General features: G+C 44.6%; 1 protein-coding gene across 1 annotated transcript in view; it reads left to right on the forward strand.

Annotated features, from left to right (window-relative positions):
- Nucleotides 1-14,548: 14,548 nt before the first annotated feature.
- LOC106612319 (neurite extension and migration factor) overlaps nt 14,549-16,738 on the forward strand; it is a 111,972-nt gene continuing 109,782 nt past the window's right edge. Inside the window, exon 1 of the mRNA XM_014213365.3 lies at nt 14,549-15,078. The gene's annotated coding sequence lies outside the window, so the exon portion shown is untranslated. The remainder of the gene's footprint in view (nt 15,079-16,738) is intronic.

Here is a 16,738-nt window from a genome sequence, read left to right on the forward strand (position 1 = left end):
GAGGAGACTATGGGGAGGATATCAACTGTAAACTGATGAGACTATGGGGAGGATATGAACTGAGGAGACTATGGGGAGGATATGAACTATAAACTGAAGAGACCATGGGGAGGCTTTGAACTGAGGAGACTATGGGGAGGATAGGAACAGAGGAGACTATGGGGAGGATAGGAACTGAGGAGACTATGGGGAGGATATGAACTGTAAACTGAAGAGACCATGGGGAGGATGTGAACTGAGGAGACTATGGGGAGGATGTGATCTGAGGAGACTATGGGGAGGATAGGAACTCAGGAGACTACGGGGAGGATATGAACTGAGGAGACTATGGGGAGGATATGAACTATAAACTGAAGAGACCATGGGGAGGATATGAACTGAGGAGACTATGGGGAGGATAGGAACAGAGGAGACTATGGGGAGGATAGGAACTGAGGAGACTATGGGGAGGATATGAACTGTAAACTGAAGAGACCATGGGGAGGATATGAACTGAGGAGACTATGGGGAGGATATGATCTGAGGAGACTATGGGGAGGATAGGAACTCAGGAGACTACGGGGAGGATATGAACTGAGGAGACTACGGGAGGATATGAACTGAGGAGACTACGGGAGGATATGAACTGAGGAGAGACTACGGGGAGGATATGAACTGAGGAGAGACTACGGGGTGGATATGAACTGAGGAGAGACTACGGGGAGGATATGAACTGAGGAGAGACTACGGGGAGGATATGAACTGAGGAGACTACGGGGAGGATATGAACTGAGGAGACTACGGGGAGGATATGAACTGAGGAGACTACGGGGAGGATATGAACTGAGGAGACTACGGTTGAGGCTATGAACTGAGGAGACTACGGGGAGGATATGAACTGAGGAGACTACGGGGAGGATATGAACTGAGGAGACTACGGGGAGGATATGAACTGAGGAGACTACTGGGAGGATATGAACTGAGGAGACTACGGGGAGGATATGAACTGAGGAGACTACGGGGAGGATATGAACTGAGGACACTACAGGGAGGATATGAACTGAGGAGACTATGGGGAGGCTTTGAACTGAGGAGACTATGGGGAGGATGTGATCTCAGGAGACTATGGGGAGGATATGGACTATGAACTGAGGAGTCTACGTGGAGGATATGAACTGAGGAGACTATGGGTAGGATATGAACTGAGGAGACATGGGGAGAATATGAACTATAAACTGAGGAGACTATGAGGAGGATATGAACTGAGTAGACTATGGGGAGAATATGAACTGAATAGACTACGGGGAGGATATGAACTATAAACTCGGGGAGACTATGGGGAGGATATGGACTATGAACTGAGGAGACTATGGGGAGGATAGGAACTGAGGAGACTATGGGGAGGATGTGAACTGAGGAGACTATGGGGAGGATATTAACTGAGGAGACTATGGGGAGGATATGAACTGAGGAGACTATGGGGAGGATATGAACTGAGGAGACTATTGGGAGGATATGAACTGAGGAGACTATGGGGAGGATATGAACTGAAGAGACTATGGGGAGGATATGAACTGAGGAGACTATGGGGAGGATAGTAGAGCATGGTGTTTGCAACGCCAGGGTTGTGGGTTCGATTCCCACGGGGGGCCAGCACAGGAAAAAAAAACAATGTATGAAATGTATGCATTCACTACTGTAAGTCGCTCTGGATAAGAGCGTCTGCTAAATGACCAAAAAATGTAAAAAAAAAAATGTAAAATGAACTGAGGAGACTATGGGGAGGATATGAACTGAGGAGACTATGGGGAGGATATGAACTGAAGAGACTATGGGGCGGATATGAACTATAAACTGAGGAGACTATAGGGAGAATATGAACTATAAACTGGGGAGACTGTGGGGAGGATATGGACTATGAACTGAGGAGTCTACGGGGAGGATATGAACTGAGGTGACTATGGGGAGGATATCAACTGTAAACTGAGTAGACTACGGGGAGAATATGAACTGAGGAGACTATGGGGAGAATATGAACTATAAACTCGGGGAGACTATGGGGAGAATATGAACTATAAACTCGGGGAGACTATGGGGAGGATATGGACTATGAACTGAGGAGACTATGGGGAGGATATGAACTGAGGAGACTATGGGGTGGATATGAACTGAGGAGACTATGGGGAGGATATGAACTGAGGAGACTATGGGGAGGATATGAACTGAGGAGACTATGGGGAGAATATGAACTGAGGAGACTATGGGGAGGATATGAACTATAAACTGAAGAGACTGCCAACACAGAACTAGAACAAAGGAAAATTAGCATTTAGCATAAACTGAGGGCATGTATACAGGATTAGAATTTAGCATAAACTGAGGGAATGGATATAAGAATTAGCATTTAGCAAAGTTAAGGCAACATTATGTATATAGTAGTTAGGACAGTTAGTAAACAATACTGGTAGGGAGGAAGAATAGGGCCACCCCGTGGAATCACCAAGTAAACTAGACTGGTAGGGAAGAAGGATGTGGCATCACCAAGCAAACTAGACTGATAGGGAGGAAGGATAGGACCACCCCGTGGCATCACCAAGCAAACTAGACTGGTAGGGAGGAAGGATGTGGCATCACCAAGCAAACTAGACTGGTAGGGAGGAAGGATAGGACCACCCTGTGGCATCACCAAGCAAACTAGACTGGTAGGGAGGAAGGATGTGGAATCACCAAGCAAACTAGACTGGTAGGGAGGAAGGATGTGGAATCGCCAAGCAAACTAGACTGGTAGGGAGGAAGGATGTGGAATCGCCAAGCAAACTAGACTGGTTGGGAGGAAGGATGTGGAATCACCAAGCAAACTAGACTGGTAGGGAGGAAGGATGTGGAATCACCAAGCAAACTAGACTGGTAGGGAGGAAGGATGTGGCATCAAATCAAATTTATTTATATAGCCCTTCGTACGTCAGCTGATATCTCAAAGTGCTGTACAGAAACCCAGCCTAAAACCCCAAACAGCAAGCAATGCATGTGAAAGAAGCACGGTGGCATCACCAAGCAAACTAGACTGGTAGGGAGGAAGTACAGGACCACCCCGTGGCATCAGGGAGGAAGAACCATACAGAACGGCTGGTGTGTTATCCATAGAAAACACAATGAAGAATGATCTGGATCCCTCTAACTCAACTCTGGACCTCCTAGCCAGTTCCACTGCGTATTTTTCATTGTTCCCCTCTAATCAGGGACTGGTTTAGACCTGTGACACCAGGTGGGTGCAATTAATTATCAGGTAGAACAGAAAAGCAGCAGGCTCCGGACATTAAGAAAGACCTCCCCTTCATCAGACTGACAGATAATATGAATAATCTGAGTCTCACTGTTCTTTATTCAGGTTATCACACAAAAATGCCATGTCCTTTCTCCAATGCCTTTATATAATTATACATATTACATTTCTGTTGGACATGAAAGTGAATTTGTACAACAAGTCCAACCAGCGTTCCGTTCTAACAAACTGTACATGATGACATCACGCAACATGGGCACTGATCTGAAAAATAAGCTTTAATGTTCTTACTCAGTCGGTCCTGTTCTTAGTCGGTCCTGTTCTTACTCAGTCGGTCCTGGTCTTACTCAGTCGGTCCTGGTCTTACTCAGTCGGTCCTGGTCTTACTCAGTCGGTCCTATACACCATGATGTCATCATATATAAGATATCTTATGCATGGTTTGTCCTGAGATGATTGGTGGATGAACACTGCCTCTCTGTAGACATCAGCCAATGGCAGATAGGCTTCCTTCTCAGTCTCCTCTTCGGCCACCAATCGCCTTCTCAAGAGGAGCAGGGGGCGAGGCAGCCAGCCCAGGGTTCATCATGGCAGGAGTGAGATGGAGAGAGGTGTAGGTGGCCCCTCCCCTGAGAGAGACTAAAGTACTGAGTGCAGGCTGTCAGTGAGTGACGGAAGGAGGAAGGGAGGACAAGTATTGAGGGATGTCCTTGTCTCTCCTCTCCTCAACAGGAGCAGTTCCCACAGCCCTTGACACTGTTCATGATCTCCTCCTGTAGTTTCTTCCTCTCCTCCTCCTTCTGGCTGAGTCTCTCTGGCTGCAGCTCCACTGGGCTGTTCTTACTGTTCAGTATCTTGCTGTTCTGAGTGTTCCACAGGTCAGCATACAGAGAGCCTGGAGTAGCCAGGAGAGAGTGGTGGTCCCCTCGCTCTGCTATCTTACCCTGGAGGAGGAGGGGAGAGGGAGACAGAGGGAGACAGATGGGGACAGAGGGAGAAGAACAGAGAGAGGGACAGAGAGAGAGAGGAGGATTATTCTACTATAAAGTCTAGTTGAGTCCGACTAAAGTCCATGTAAAAAGGACTTTGACACAGAATGCAGTATTGAATGGGAGACATCGAGAATGAATGATAATATCAACTCTACAGTGATGAATAGAGTCAACTCTCTGTCTCTCTGAAACCCTCCCTCTGTACCTGACTCTTCCCTACTCTCTGAAACCCTCCCTCTGTACCTGACTCTTCCCTACTCTCTGGAACCCTCCCTCTGTACCTCACTCTTCCCTACTCTCTGTCTCTCTGAAACCCTCCCTCTCTATCCGACTCTTCCCTACTCTCCGTCTCTCTGAAACCCTCCCTCTGTACCTGACTCTTCCCTACTCTCTGAAACCCTCCCTCTGTACCTGACTCTTCCCTACTCTCTGTCTCTCTGAAACCCTCCTTCTGTACCTGACTCTTCCCTACTGGCACACAGCAGCAGCACACCCCCTCCCCCCTCCCTCCCTCCCACACCCACCCACCCACTCAGTAATAAAAGTGTCCCACCCCCAGGGAGCGAGGCAGAAGTGTTGGCACCGCGAGCATGCACGTAACTGACTGTTTCTAACTCTGTGACTTAACGAGCCGACACCATGGCGACACGGCATAACACGCCTCCTCGCCACGACGACCTTCTGATCTCTCCATCTGACGCTCTGCCTCTGCTCACAGGGGAACATGTAACGGTTGTCATCACCAACAGCTTTCAAAGTGCTACGACGCACCACAAGACAAACCAAACCTCAACTCTTTCTCCTCTTTCTATTCCTCATCCCCCTCTCCTCTCCTCTTTCTATTCCTCACCCCCTCTCCTCTCCTCTTTCTATTCCTCATCCCCCTCTCCTCTTTCTATTCCTCATCCCCCTCTCCTCTTTCTATTCCTCATTCCTCTCTCCTCCTACCTCACTAGATTAATGTTTTAAGTGAGAACTCTACTTCGATATAATAGCTGAAAGAGGTACATAACCAAACAGGGCCTGGTTTCCCCATAACTAAACAGCGCCTGGTTTCCCCATATAAATGGTATTTAGGTTAACCTCCCTGGGCAAGGTGGGACGTTTTCAAAGCAAGCATATATGTCACAAAAACCAAAACCACAGCTAAATGCAGCACTAACCTTTGATGATCTTCATCAGATGACACTCCTAGGACCTTATGTTATACAATACATGCATGTTTTGTTCAATCAAGTTCATATTTATATCAAAAACCAGCTTTTTACATTAGCATGTGATGTTCAGAACTAGCATACCCACCGCAAACTTCCGGTCAATTTACTAAATTACTCACGATTAACGTTCACAAAATACATAACAATTAAGAATTATAGATACAGAACTCCTTCATGCAATCGCGGTGTCAGATTTTAAAATAGCTTTTCGGCGAAAGCACATTTTGCAATATTCTGAGTACAAAGCCCGGCCATCACGGCTAGCTAATTTGACACCCACCAAGTTTGGCCCCCACCAAACTCAGATTTACTATAAGAAAAATTGGATTACCTTTGCTGTTCTTCGTCAGAATGCACTCCCAGGACTTCTACTTCAAAAACAAATGTTGTTTTGGTTCCAAATAATCCATAGTTATATTCAAATACCTCCGTTTTGTTCGTGCGTTCAGGTCAGCATCCAAAGGGTGACGCGCGAGCGCATTTCGTGACAAAAAAATGTCAAAATATTCCATTACCGTACTTCGAAGCATGTCAAACGCTGTTTAAAATCAATTTTTATGCTATTTTTCTCTTAAAATAGCAATAATATTCCAACTGGGTGTAACGGTTGTCATCTGGAATAGTGGACCAAAATGCAGCGGGTTGTATACTCATCTTCTTTTAACCTCTTGGGGCTAGGTGGGACGCTAGCGTGCCACCCGTGGTGCACTCCATCAACAGCAGGTGCATTTCAAGAGCGGCAAATTTGAATCCAAATAAATGTCAAAATTCAAATTTTTCAAAAATACAACTATTTTACACCATTTGAAAGATAAACATCTCCTTAATCTAACCACGTTTTACGATTTCAAAAAGGTTTTACGGCGAAAGCATAAATTTAGAGTATGTTAGGACAGTACATTTACAAGAGTTGTGTGTAATGTTTTGTCAAGTCAAAGACAGGGTCACCAAAACCATAAAACCAGCTAAAATGATGCACTAACCTTTTACAATCTCCATCAGATGACACTCCTAGGACATTATGTTAGACAATGCATGCATTTTTAGTTCTATCAAGTTCATATTTATATCCAAAAACAGTGTTTTACTATGGCATTGATGTTGAGGAAATCGTTTCCCTCCAATAACCGGCAGTCAAGTCAACACCACAAATTAAATAATTAAAATTAGAAAACATTGGTAAAATATTATATTGTCATTTAAAGAATTATAGATTTACATCTCTTGAACGCAATCAACTTGCCAGATTTAAAAATAACCTTACTGGGAAATCACACTTTGCAATAATCTGAGCACTGCGCCCAGAAAAATACGCGTTGCGATACAGACTAGACGTCATGTTGGGGAGATCTAAAATCGAAAATACTATGTAAATAATCCATTACCTTTGATTCTCTTCATCAGATGTCACTTCCAGGTATCACAGGTCCATAACGAATGTAGTTTTGTTCAAAAAAGCTCATCATTTATGTCCAAAAATCTCCGTCTCGTTAGCACATGATGTAAGCCAGCCGGACTTCTCGTCATGAACGAGGGGAAAAAATATATTTCCGTTCGTTCAAACATGTCAAACGTTGTATAGCATAAATCATTAGGGCCTTTTTTAACCAGAACATGAATAATATTCAAGGTGGACGAATGCATACTCTTTTATAACGTATTGGAACGAGGGTACCCAACATGAACTCGCGCGCCAGGTGTCTAATGGGACATCATCGTTCCATGGCTCTTGTTCGGTCAGATCTCCCTCCAGAAGACTCAAAACACTTTGTAAAGGCTGGTGACATCTAGTGGAAGCAATAGGAAGTGCCAAAATATTCCTAAGCCCCTGTGTTTTTCAATGGGATAGGTTTAAAGTCAATACAACACATCAGGTATCCACTTCCTGTCAGAAAATGTCTCAGGGTTTTGCCTGCCAAATGAGTTCTGTTATACTCACAGACACCATTCAAACAGTTTTAGAAACTTTAGAGTGTTTTCTATCCATATATAATAAGTATATGCATATTCTAGTTACTGGGTAGGATTAGTAACCAGATTAAATCGGGTACATTTTTTTTATCCAGACGTGCAAATGCTGCCCCCTAGACCCAACAGGTTAATAGGATTAAGAAGGAAAACCAAACAAACACGTATACAAAAATCACAAAAATGATGAACGACGAAAATACAGTCTATGACAAGGCATAGACAGCTAAACAAGCACAACCTCCCACAAATCACAAACACACCCTAATATATAGGACTCTCAATCAAAGGCAACTAGACAACCCCTGCCTCCAATTGAGAGTCCACACCCCAATTAACTAAACATAGAAACAGACTAACTAGAAAGAACATAGAAATAGACTAACATAGAGCAGTGACCAAAAAAAACAGAAATAATAAATCAAACACCCTACTACATAAACCATCACCCCGAAACACATAAACAAAATAACCTCTGCCACGTCCTGACCAAACTACAATAGCAAATAATCTTTATACTGGTCAGGACGTGACACCGGGCGACGTTGTATTCATTCAAAGGCTGAAAGAAAAAAATTGAGAATTCACATGAACGCGCATCTCCTGTGTCACTGTTCTCAGCCTGACCACTCACAAAATCTCCTGCTGTTTTTCGCCCAGAGACAGGAGAGACGTCATTCCACGTTCTGGCGCCTTCTGATAGCCAATGGAAGCCTTAGAAAATGTCACGTTACAGCAGAGATGCTGTATTTTCGATAGAGATGCCACAGAAGGAGAACAAATTGTCAGACAGGGCACTTCCTGTATGGAATCTTCACAGGTTTTGGCCTGCCATATGAGTTCTGTTATACTCACAGACACCATTCAAACAGTTTTAGAAACTTTAGAGTGTTTTCTATCCAAATCTACTAATTATATGCATATTCTCGTTTCTGGGCAAGAGTAGTAACCAGTTTAAATCGGGTACGTTTTTTATCCGGCCGCGCAAATACTGCCCCCTAGCCCCAACAGGTTAACCTCTTACATCTAGACGTTCCGCTAGCGGAACACATGCTCCAATATCCAATGATTGGCGTGGCGCGACTTACAAATTCCTCAAAAATACAAAAACTTCAATTTTTCAAACATATGACTATTTCACAGCATTTGAAAGACAAGACTCTCCTTTATCTAACCACACTGTCCGATTTCAAAAAGGCTTTACAGCGAAAGCAAAACATTAGATTATGTCAGCAGAGTACCAAGCCAGAAATAATCAGACACCCATTTTTCAAGCTAGCATATAATGTCACAAAAACCCAGAAGACAGCTAAATGCAGCACTAACCTTTGATGATCTTCATCAGATGACACACCTAGGACATTATGTTATACAATACATGCATGTTCTGTTCAATCACGTTCATATTTATATCAAAAAACAGCTTTTTACATTAGCATGTGACGTTCAGAACTAGCAAACTTCCGGGGAATTTGCTAACAATTTACTAAATTACTCACGATAAACGTTCACAAAAAGCATAACAATTATTTTAAGAATTATAGATACAGAACTCCTCTATGCACTCGATATGTCCGATTTTAAAATAGCTTTTTGGTGAAAGCACATTTTGCAATATTCTAAGTACATAGCCCAGCCATCACGGGCTAGCTATTTAGACACCCGGCAAGTTTAGCACTCACCAATATCAGATTTACTATTATAAAAGTTTGATTACCTTTTGTTGTCTTCGTCAGAATGCACACCCAGGACTGCTACTTCAATAACAAATGTTGGTTTGGTCCAAAATAATCCATCGTTATATCCGAATAGCGGCGTTTTGTTCGTGCGTCCCAGACACTATCCGAAATGGTACATCAGGGTCGTGCGCATGGCGCAATTTGTGACAAAAAAAATCTAAATATTCCATTACCGTACTTTGAAGCATGTCAACCGCTGTTTAAAATCCATTTTTATGCCATTTTTATCGTAAAAAAGCGATAATATTCCGACCGGGAATGTCCATTTAGCTAAACAGAGGAAAGAAAACAAAGCTTTCGGTCGACGCGGGCACGAGCCTGAGTCTCACAGTACTGTAACCAGCCACTACCCAAACGCGCTACTTTTTTTCAACCAGAGCCTGCAAAGCCACGATTCAGCGTTTTGCCGCCTTCTGAGAGCCTATGGCAGCCGTAGGAAGTGTCACGGGACAGCTAAGATCCTCACTCTTCAATAAACAGAGACAAGAAGAACGACACCTTGTCAGACAGGCCACTTCCTGCATGAAATCTTCTCAGGTTTTTGCCTGCCATATGAGTTCTGTTATACTCACAGACACCATTCAAACAGTTTTAGAAACTTTAGGTTGTTTTCTATCCAAAGCCAATAATTATATGCATATTCTAGTTACTGGGCAGGAGTAGTAACCAGATTAAATCGGGTACGTTTTTTATCCAGCCGTGAAAATACTGCCCCCTAGCCATAACAGGTTAAGTTGGAAAAATAGGATGATCGAGCAGCAGTGAGGGCTCTTCGGTACTGTCTTTCCAAGCTAGTCGGAAGACTTCCAGTTTGGTGTGGCACCATTTCTGTTCCAATTTTCTGGAAGCTTGCTTCAGAGCACGTGTATTTTCTGTATACCAGGGAGTTAGTTTCTTATGACAGATGTTTTTAGATTTTAGGGGTGCAACTGCATCTAGGGTATTGCGCAAGGTTAAATTGAGTTCCTCGGAAAGGTGGTTAACTGATTTTTGTCCTCTGACATCCTTGGGTAGGCAGAGGGAGTCTGGAAGGGCATAAAGGAATCTTTGGGTTGTCTGAGAATTTATAGCACGACTTTTAATGCTCCTTGGTTGGGGTCTGAGCAGATTATTTGTTGCAATTGCAAACGTAATAAAATGGTGGTCTGATAGTCCAAGATTATGAGGAAAAACATTAAGATCCACAACATTTACTCCATGGGACAAAACTAGGTCCAGAGTATGACTGTGGCAGTGAGTAGGTCCAGAGACATGTTGGACAAAACCCACTGTGTCGATGATGGCTCCGAAAGCCTTTTGGAGTGGGTCTTTGGACTTTTCCATGTGAATGTTAAAGTCACCAAAAATTTGAATATTATCTGCTATGACTACAAGATCCCATAGGAATTCAGGGAACTCAGTGAGGAACACTGCATATGGCCCAGGAGGCCTGTAAACAGTAGCTATAAAAAGTGATTGAGTAGGCTGCATAGATGTCACGTCCTGACCAGCAGATGGAGCTAGTGTTTTAGTTTTGGTCAGGACGTGGCATGTTTGTGTTGGGTATGTTTGTATTGTTGATTGGGACTTCCAATTGAAGGCAGGTGTGTTGAGTTGCCTTTGATTGGAAGTCCTATATAGGTGTGTGTGTTTTTCTTTGGGGTTGTGGGTAATTGTTTGTGTTTAGAGTATTTTCCTAACAGGACTGTTTGCTGTCGTTTTTGTTCATTTTGTAGTGTTCTCTTGTTTTTTGAATTAAAATTCTAATGATGAACACATCCTCTGCTGCACCTTGGTTCCCTCTTACAGACAGCCGTTACAATAGATTTCATGACTAGAAGCTCAAAAGACGAAAACGTCATTTTTTTTTTTTTTTTGTAAATTGAAATTTGCTATCATAAATGTTAGCAACACGTCCGCCTTTGCCGGATGCACGGGGGGTATGGTCACTAGTGTAACCAGGGGGTGAGGCCTCACTTAACACAGTAAATTCATCAGGCTTAAGCCATGTTTCAGTCAGGCCAATCACATCAAGATTATGATCAGTGATTAGTTCATTGACTATAACTGCCTTGGAAGTGAGGGATCTAACATTAAGTAACCCAATTTTGAGATGTGGTATCACAATCTCTTTCAATAATGGCAGGAATGGAGGAGGTCTTTATACTAGTGAGATTGCTAATGCGAACACCACCATCTTTAATTTTGCCCAACCTAGATCGAGGCACAGACACGGTCTCAATGGGGATAGCTGAGCTGACTACACTGACTGTGCTAGTGGCAGACTCCACTAAACTAGCAGCTGTTCCGGTTGACTGTGTGATCACGTTCTCCTCAGCCGATGTAAGTAAGACCTTTAAACAGGTCAACATTCAGAAGGTCGGATTACCAGGACATGTACTCTGAGCATGCGCTGACCAACTGGCAAGTGTCTTCACAGACATTTTCAACCTCTCCCTGTCTGAGTCTGTTATACCAACATGTTTCAAGCAGACCACCTTAGTGCCTGTACCCAAGAACACTAAAGTAACCTGCCTAAATGACTACCGACCCGTAGCACTCAAGTCTGTAGCCATGAAGTGCTTTGAAAGGCTGGTCATGGCTCACATCAACACCATTATCCCAGAAACCCTAGATCCACTCCAATTTGCATAACGCCCCAACAGATCCACAGATGATGCAATCTCTATTGCACTCCACACTGCCCTTTCACACCTGGACAAAAGGAACACCTATGTGAGAATGCTATTCATTGACTTCAGCTCAGCGTTCAACACCATAGTGCCCTCAAAGCTCATCACTAAGCTAAGGACCCTGGGACTAAACACCTCCATCTGCAACTGGATCCTGGACTTCCTGAAGGGCTGCCCCCAGGTGGTAAGGGTAGGGAACAACACATCTGCCATGCTGATCCTCAACACAGGGGCCCCTCAGGGGTGCGTGCTCAGTCCCCTCCTGTACTCCCTGTTCATTCATGACTGCATGGCCAGGCACGACTCCAACACCATCATTAAGTTTGCCGATGACACAACAGTGGTTGGCCTGATCACCGACAACGATGAGACAGCCTATAGGGAGGAGATCAGAGACCTGACCATGTGGTGCAAGGACAACTACCTCCCTCAACATGATCAAGACAAAGGAGATGATTGTGAACTACAGGAAAAGGAGGACCGAACATGCCCCCATTCACATCGACTGGGCTGTAGTGGAGCAGATTGAGAGCTTCAAGTTCCTTGGCGTCCACGTCACCAACAAACTATCATGGTCCAAGCACACCAAGACAGTCATGAAGAGGGCACGACTAAACATATTCCCCCTTCAGGAGACTGAAAAGATTTGGCATGGGTCCTCAAAAGTTTCTACAGCTGCACCATTGAGGTCATCCTGACAGGTTGCATCACTGCCTGGTATGGCAACTGCTCGGCCTCCAACCGCAAGGCACTACAGAGGGTAGTGCGTACGGCCCAGTACATCACTGGGGCCAAGCTTCCTGCCATCCAGGACCTCTATACCAGGTGGTGTCAGAGGAAGGCCCTAAAAATGGTAAAAGACTCCAGCCACCCTAGTCATAGACTGTTCTCTCTGCTACCGCATGGCAAGCGGTAGCAGAGTCTGGGTCCAAGAGGCTTCTAAACAGCTTCTACCCACAAGCCATAAGACTCCTGAACATCTAATGAAATTGCTACCAAGACTATTTGCATTGTTCCCCCCTCCTCCTCCTCTTCTACGCTCCTGCTACTCTCTGTTATTATCTATGCATAGTCACTTTAATAACTCTACCTACATGTACATAATACCTCAATTACCTCAACTAACCGGGGCCCCTGCACATTACCTCAACTAACCGGGGCCCCTGCACATTGACTCTGTACCGGTACCCCCTGTATATAGCCTCGCTATTGTTATTTTACTGCTGCTCTTTAATTATTTGTTACTTTTATTTGTTACTTTTTTAGGTGTTTTTTATTTTTAAGTAAGCATTTCACTCTAAGATCGACACCTGTTGTATTCGGCGCATGTGACAAATAGAGATGTACAGGAATACCCTAACCCTATAATAATACTCTGATTAGAAGGACCCTAGAGATGTACAGGTGTCACGCCCTGACCGTAGAGAGCCCTTGTTTCTCTATGGTGTAGTAGGTCAGGGCGTGACAAGGGGGTGTTCTAGTTTAAAATGTCTATGTTGGTGTTTTGGTTTGGTTCCCAATTAGAGGCAGCTGGTAATCGTTGCCTCTAATTGGGGATCATATTTAAGTAGCTATTTTTCCCACCTGTGTTTGTGGGATATTGTTTTGTCTTTGTGCATGTGCACCACGCAGTCACGATTCGTTGTTCGTTTATTGATTTATTGTTTTTGCTAAATTTTCACTTTGTAATAAATATGTGGAACTCAACATCCGCTGCGCCTTGGTCCCATTCTTACGACAACCGTGACAACAGGAATACCCTAACCCTATAATAATACTCTGATTAGAAGGACCCTGGAGATGTACAGGCATACCCTAATTAGCCCTATAATAATACTCTGATTAGAAGGACCCTAGGCAGCGTTCACACGGACAGCCCAAATCTGATCTTTTATTTCCACTAATTGGTCTTTTGATAAATCACATCAGATCTTTTTCAGAGCTGATCTGATTGTTCAAAAGATGGGCTGCCAGTCTAAACGCAGCTATAGATAAATTGAGAAATAAAAGGTGTTATTACCGTGAAGATGGCTGGTTTAAGTCATGGTTAAAGGGTTAGGGTCAGGCTAGCTGGAAGATGGCCGGCTGGTTTAAGTCATGGTAAAAGGGTCAGGCTAGCTGTAAGATGGCCGCTTTAAGTCATGGCTAAAGGGTTAGGGTCAGGCTAGCTGTACCTCTAGGGACCGGGTGAGATCATACTGCCTCAGGGGTCAGCCTCTGACAAAACAAGGGCCTACATCCCAAATGGCATCCTATTCACTATATAGTGCCCTGGGCTCTGGTGGAAAGTGTTGCACTTTAGGCCTATAGGTTACCATTTGGGACATCCCCAAGGACTCTCCCTGTCCATTCTCTAGATGCTTGGGACCAGTTATTATGTATTGTGTATAGAAGCTTTACTGCTCATGTATGTAAATGTCAGGCTACATTAGTGTATGGTTACATTCCATTGGCAATGACTATGATATATAGACGATTATATATGAATGTCACTAGGTAATAATATATGATCATGTATTATGCAGTGTCCCAGTGTAATTATCATACAGTATTTAGACCGGCCGGTCGCCCTTCTCTGGACTCGTACCTCATTTACTGCATGCTCGCAGCGCGTCCAGTGAGCAATGCCTGCGTGTGTGGCCTTGCTTGCGTCGATTCAATTGGTTCGCGTGTCACGCTCTCATCATAGGTCGGGGGAGTGGAAGAGAAAAGACAGAGAGAGAGCAGAGCAGGAGCGCGCTTTGCTATGACACCGTGCCCGGCAAGGAGGAGGAGATGTCCAACTGAAGGAAAAAAGGAAGACAAAACCTCCATCGCCGCGGTGACAATGGCAGCATCAAACTCCTCATAGAGGTACAGACCCGCTGGAGTTACAGCCCGCCTGACTGGATGGCCTTTACATTTTACATGGCACACTGCTGACGGACATCCCTAGCTTTCCCCTAGCTCCGTTCCTGGAATACCAATCATTGTGTAGGCTAATTGAAAAAATGGAGCGGCAGGGGAGAGGAGGATCTCTCTGCCTTCTCCATCACTGAGAGAGAGGCGCGTCCACCTGCCTCTACCCGAGGCCCGGTGTTCTGGTGGCGGCTGTAGAACACGGGATCATGCCGCAGACCTGTCCGTGTTTCCGGGGAAAGACACATCTCTGATATCAGTCTAAAAGGCGAAAGAGACATTCCTTCACCACAGGGAAAAAACGCAGTTTGGTTGCAACCAGGAGCTGAGGTAAGAAGCGCGTTCAATTATGTCGTTATTCACAGGCTCACAGCACCTTATTATACTATATGCCTTACCATGGAGGGCTGTATTTGTGCAAATAGGCTAACCATAACAGCTCTGTGTATGCGTAAATAAACAACATGCAAACGTTATATTTGTCATACAACAACCTTATTATTGGAAGACTACATGGGCTTCTCCAAGCATGCGCTGCTCCTCCTTGGCTCGGGACATCTGTCAGAGGTATTATCCATCAGCTACATAGATTACCATATTATCTCTCTTTCTCTCTCTCTGCGAAAAAAAAAAACCCACATCACATATTCACAGCAGAGAGGAAGCGTGATAGCCTACAGTCATAGCCTACACACACTAGTAGGCAGCACAGCATGTTTAGAGATGCCACGTGTAACTAAACTCAATAGGATTTAAACCCGTCGGGACGTCACACAGACACTCCACACCTGCACTGAGAGGTTCCCAGCTCCACAATCAGATAAATCCTTTATAAATTATTAATCGATTATTTATGTAAACAAATATTCCCTATGGAATAAACATGGGCCGGTCTTAACACATGCTGCTCTCCACATCCGCATGATGAGGTAGGTTCCTATATCAGTGAACACACACCAGACTGAGTGGAGCTGGAGCGAGGAGCGACATTCCCGAAGCATTTGTAGTCTACCTATGTGCTGCTAATAGCCCCTTGCTTTAGCTACTGTCATGGAGCTCACTACATATTTTCATAAAGAAACTGCCAAAACACACAGGTGCAAAATTAAGGTGACTTAGAAAGATGAGGACAGACAGGGAGTGAGGTGATGTAATGTCCACAACTAAACAATCATTGTGGAATCTGAAACGACACGTGTCCCAGAGCATTATGGTGTACCCATTAGGTTGCACTTGCCTTCACATGCTCAAAGAAAGGAACGAGGTGGGTAGATAACTATGTGTCATTGTAGCAAAGTATTTATAAACTAAAAATCGTTTTGTTCATTTTTTATTCTATTATCTATACAATAGGCTATAATTCATTTTAGCCCAATAGGCGTGGCATATTCCCTCTTTCGAGGAGCTTTCTGTTTTGATTGGGTTATTTGACAACAAAAACATTTTTTTAGGCCTACCTATAGAAACATTTAAAAAAACAACAACAACTGCATCTCTGCCCAGCCTGGCAGAGTGGCCAAAGGGTGTTTATCATCCCCAGCGGCTCTGTAAGAACAGCATATTCTCTGCTGCCGGCCGTCTCTCCAGGAACCATCACATGGGCCTGAAGCCCCAGACTGGCCGTCTCTCCAGGTACCATCACATGAGCCTGAAGCCCCAGACTGGCCGTCTCTCCAGGTACCATCACATGAGCCTGAAGCCTCAGACTGGCCGTCTCTCCAGGTACCATCACATGAGCCTGAAGCCCCAGACTGGCCGTCTCTCCAGGAACCATCACATGAGCCTGAAGCCCCAGACTGGCCGTCTCTCCAGGTACCATCACATGAGCCTGAAGCCCCAGACTGGTGGTCTGTCCAGATACCATCACATGAGCCTGAAGCCCCAGACTGGCCGTCTCTCCAGGTACCATCACATGAGCCTGAAGCCCCAGACTGGCCATCTCTCCAGGTACCATCACATGAGCCTGAAGCCCCAGACTGGCCAAACTCAT

Source organism: Salmo salar, chromosome 09 (assembly GCF_965601325.2).
Source record: "Salmo salar chromosome 09, fSalSal1, whole genome shotgun sequence".
Classification (NCBI taxonomy): domain Eukaryota; kingdom Metazoa; phylum Chordata; class Actinopteri; order Salmoniformes; family Salmonidae; genus Salmo; species Salmo salar.